Raw genomic sequence first — 5,105 nt, 5'->3', positions numbered from 1 at the left:
GGCCTGCTTGCTGATCTTGGAACCAGGGAGGCAGGAGGCAGCTGGGACTCCCCCTGGGCAGGAGATGCTGGCACTTTGGAGAACTTGCTCCATAATGATAAGAGCAGCATTGGCAGGCACCATTTGGAATTCTCACAGCCTGTTAGTGCCAGGGGCCTGGCCCCACCTACCAGTGGGCCAGCAGGAACCCTGCCCCCGCCTGGGTCAAACATCCAACCATGTGGGAGGCTTACCCTGCCTTTCAGCAGGTATAAGGCACAGCCTCAAAACCAAGCGGTCCAGGGCCAGCCCCACCTGCCAGCACACCTACAGGAGTCAGTCTTGCCACAGGAGAAGGGCACACACAGCCCACATAGGGACAACCTGGAGCACAGAGCTCTGTGGCCAGCGAGCATGCTGGGCCCACAGGACATCAGCAGCATAGGGTCACCTCCAAGATTAGGAAAGGAGCTGACTTACGCAACAGAAATGAACACAAAATTGGGCAAAATGAGACAGAGGAATGTGTTCCAAGTGAAGGAATGAGACATAACTTTAGAAAAAGAACTAAATGAAGTGGACATATGCAGTCTCCCTGATACAGAGTTCAAGGTAATGACTGTAAAGATACAGACTAGGGAAAAGAACGGATGAGCATAGTGAGATTTTCAGCGAAGCGTTAGAAAATATAAAGAACCAAATAGAGCTGAAGAAAACAGCAACAAAAAATACTCTAGAGGAAATCAACAGTAGATTAGATGATACAAAGGAATAGATCAGAGATCTGGAAGGCAGAACAGTGGAAATAACCAAAAACTGAACAGAAACGAGTTTTTAAAAATTGATGACATTTTAACGAGACCTCTGAGGCAATATCAAACATGCTAACATTTGCATTACAGTGGCACCAGGAGAAAAGAGAGAGAACTTATTTGAAGAAAAAAAAAGATGAAAACTTTCCTTACCTGGGAAAGAAACAGACATCCAGGTCTAAGAAGCAGAGTCAGTTGTAATAAACAAGATGAACCCCAAGAGGTTCACAGCATGACACATTATAACTGAAGTGGCCAAAAAAAAAAAAAAGAAACAAGAGAAAAGAAACTAATTACATACAAGGAAACTTCCATAAGACTTTCAGCTGACTTTGTAGCAGAAATTTGCAAGCCAGAAAGAATATATTCAAAGTGAAGAAAGGAAAAAACTTACAATCAAGAATATTCTACCTGACAAGGTTATCATTCTACTATACAATCCAGTGGGCTTCCCAGATGGCTCAGCAGTAAAGAATCTGCCTGCCAATGCAGGAGATGTGTATTCGATCCTTGGGTCAGGATATCCCCTGGATAAGGAAATGGCAACCCACTCCAGTATTCTTGCCTGGAAAATCCCATGGACAGAGGAGCCTGGTGAACAGGTGAATATGGGGTCACGAAGAGTCAGACATGACTTAGCAACTAAACAACAACAACAAATACAATCCAGCAACCTACTTCTGGGTATTTTTCTGAAGAAAACAAAAATTTGAAAAGATATGTGAACTCCTATGTTCAGTGCAGCATTATTTAGAGTAGCCAAGACGTGGGAACAACTGAAATGTCCATCAACAGAGGAATGCACAAAGATAATGGAATGCTATGCTACTCAGCCACATAAGGAAGGAAATCTTGCCATTTGTGACAATGTGGGTTGACCCAGAAGGTATTATGGTAAGTGAAGGTTTCAGTTATTGTGGAATATAAAAAATGAACAAACGCAGCAAAGCAGAAACAGGCTCATAGGTACAGAGAGCAAACTGGTGGTCACCAAAGGGGAGGAGTTTGGAGGGTTGGGCAAGAGAGGAGAAGGGGATTAAGAGGTAGAAACCTCTAGTTATAAATAAACCACAGCGATGTAATATACAGCATAAGGAATATGTCAATAACACTGTAATAATTTTTATAGATGGACAGATTGGTACTAAGACTTACCATGATAATCATTTCATAACGTATTGAAATAAATTGTTATGTAGTACACCTGAAAATCGGAGAAGGCAATGGCACCCCACTCCAGTACTCTTGCCTGGCAAATCCCATGGACGGAGGAGCCTGGTAGGCTGCAGTCCATGGGGTCACACAGAGTCAGACACGACTGAGCGACTTCACTTTCACTTTTCACTTTCATGCATTGGAGAAGGCAATGGCAAGCCACTCCAGTGTTCTTGCCTGGAGAATCCCAGGGATGGGGGAGCCTGGTGGGCGGCCGTCTCTGGGGTCGCACAGGGTCGGACACGACTGAAGCGACTTAGCAGCAGCAGTAGCAGCAGCAGCACACCTGAAAATAACATAATGTAGTAGTCAACAATATTTCAATTTTTAAAAAACCTACACTTTTAGTTTGTTGTAGTATATGCCCTTAAATATTATTAAAATATTAGAACTTACTGTTAGGGTTGTTAACAGAATTTCAGGAGGGTTTTTTTTTTTTCATAATGAAAAATCAATTTTTGAAAAGTTAGTTTGCTCCCAGATCTTGAATTTATTTCTGGAGCCAGTGGACGTGCTTCGTCTGCTGTACTTTGTCCTTTGGTTCTTTTTGGTTTCTTAACCTGGTGGAGACAAGAAAAAGCTATATTGTTCATCTCTGTGACAAAACAGAAGTCATATAGAGGGTATGGCTTCGGATCAGTGAGGGACCAGAAGGAATTCTGTTTTCACTTTGGCTGGGCTTATTTACTTTTGGAGAGATGGGTTGATTTTAAGTCAAGACTTCGACCACCGTTTTTTTGTTTGTTTTCTGTGTTGTATATAAGCCTTGCAAAACAGAAACCTTATTATTTTTTTCTCCAACTTTTAATTTTGAAACTTAAAGAGAAATAGAATGAATAGAGGGGAATTCCCTAGTGGTCAAGTGATTAGGACTCAGGGTTTTCTCTGCTGCAGTCCCAGATTGAATCCCTGGTGGAGGAACTAAGAACTCGCAAGCCTCGTGTTATGGCCGAAAGAAAAAAAAAAAATAGCACACCCAGCATAAACTTCATGAAATTCACCAGTTGTCAGCATACTGCCTTTATTTCTTCATGAATAGATTCAGGATAAATGTTTTTGGCAAGAAGGCTGCAACGGTGATGTATGTACTTATGTGTCATACCAGGAGCCATATGAGGTCAGGTTGTCCCACTTATTGGTGTTACTAACTGCGATTGATTCGTTGACAAGTGGTGGCCGCCAGAGCTCTCCATTGTAATAGTATAGTTTTCCTTTTGTAATTAATAATAATTAATATTAGGTGAAGTAATAGTTTGAGACCCCATGTATGTCCTGTTCCTCAAGAATCTTTGACCCAGAGGTTTTAGCATCCATGAAAAATCTTTGTCTCAATCATTTATAACATGGTCACTGGGGACAGGAAAGGACTGAAAAATTGTGATCTTATTATTCCTTCTGCATTTATTGGTTGACAAATTTTGTAAGGCCAGGTTTCCCACCCCACCCCCATCCCAATTTCTCCTCCTCTTTAAGGTATGCTTATGGACTCATGGATTCTTACTTAATGTTTTATAATCCATTTCTATCATTCTTTTTCTTACAGCCCTAAATCAAATCATTTTAATTAATACATAGACTTTCCATTTGAACAGAAAATTACATTGGTGTTAAAGTGCTCTATTTAATTTTTAGCATTACTAATGAATGTTATTTCACAAAATATTGAATATACTTGAGACACATTAGTGATCATAATCATAGTTATCATAGAAGTTATGACCAAAGGATCCCTGTTAGCCACAGGGAAATATGCTACCCTTAATCCCATTTGCGTCTCGCCCAATCCTGATCACATGAGAAAGTCACAAGATCAGAACAAGAAGCAGAGCCAGAGCCTTCCTCCCCTTGGCATTGTGGCTTAAAAGAGTCACTACAGGGACTTCCCTGATGGTCCAGTGGTTAAGAATTTGCCATGCAATGCAGGGGATGCAGGTTTGATCCCTGGCTGGGGAACTAAGGTCCCACATGCTGCTGGTTAACTGAGCTCATGCCCCACAACCAGAAATCCCACAGGAGCCAGTGAAGATCCCAAGAGCCACAACTAAATGAGACCTGGTGCAGCCAAACAAACAAAAATTTTTTTAAGTAGGCATTATATTAAAAAGCAGAGACATTGCTTTTCTGACAAAGATCCATCTAGTCAAAGCTATGGCTTTTCCATTGGTCATGTATGGATGGGAGAGTTGGACTATAAAGAAAGCTGAGCACCGAAGAATTGATGCTTTTGAACTGTGGTGTTGGAGAAGACTCTTGAGAGTCCCTTGGACTGTGAGGAGATCAAACCAGTCCATCCTAAAGGAAATCAGTCTTGAATATTCATTGGAAGGACTGATGGTGAAGCTGAAGCTCCAATACTTTGGCCACCTGATGCGAAGAACTGACTCCTTGTAAAAGCCCCTGATGCTGGGCAAGATTGAAGGCGGGAGGAGAAGGGGATGATAGAAGATGAGATGGTTGGATGGCATCACCGATTCACTGGACATGAATTTGAGCAAGCTCTGGAAGTTGGTGATGGACAGGGAAGACTGGCATGCTGCAGTCCATGGGGTCGCAGAGTTGGACACAACTGAGCAACTGAACTGAACTGAGCATTATATTATGAAAATTTAACAGAAGACACAGGAAACTAATAACACCCAAGAAGCTTTGCATCATTCTTCTTTTTACATTTTTTATTATGGAAAATTTCAAACACCTGAAAGTGGATGGAAAAATACAACATAATCTCATGTTTCTCTCATCTAACTTCCAGAATTTATCCTTGGCCAATTTTATTTCATCTGTTTTTTTTACCCACATTCCCCTCAAGATTATTTTGAAAGAAATTCCAGATATAATTTATAGGCATAAATATTTCAGTTTATAAAGCTAAACATAACCAAAATACTATCATTATCATACTTACGTTAATAATAATTCCTTACAGTTAAATATCAGTCAGTATTCAGATTTTCGAAGGTCCAAAAAGTTGTCATAATTTTCTTTAAGCTGTTTTGTTTGAATCAGATCCAAGTAACTTACACACAAGTGATTGGCTCTTGTGTCAACTGTTTCATGATTTATGGTTCTATCTCCTGGTTTTCTTGCTGTTTCTTGAAG

General features: G+C 40.8%; 1 long non-coding RNA gene across 1 annotated transcript; it reads right to left on the bottom strand.

Annotated features, from left to right (window-relative positions):
* Positions 1-2,113: 2,113 nt before the first annotated feature.
* On the bottom strand, positions 2,114-4,837 carry LOC147361612 (uncharacterized). The gene is made up of 2 exons (XR_015138149.1): positions 2,403-4,837; positions 2,114-2,292 (listed from the first exon to the last, which is right to left on the bottom strand). It is a non-coding gene; the product is annotated as an uncharacterized LOC147361612 (long non-coding RNA).
* Between the last annotated feature and the right edge of the window lie 268 nt (positions 4,838-5,105).

Source organism: Bos grunniens, chromosome 12 (assembly GCF_055505025.1).
Source record: "Bos grunniens cultivar Pamir isolate PY7600 chromosome 12, Bosgru_T2T1.0, whole genome shotgun sequence".
NCBI lineage: Eukaryota > Metazoa > Chordata > Mammalia > Artiodactyla > Bovidae > Bos > Bos grunniens.
This window is presented reverse-complemented; position numbering and strand designations above follow the sequence as displayed.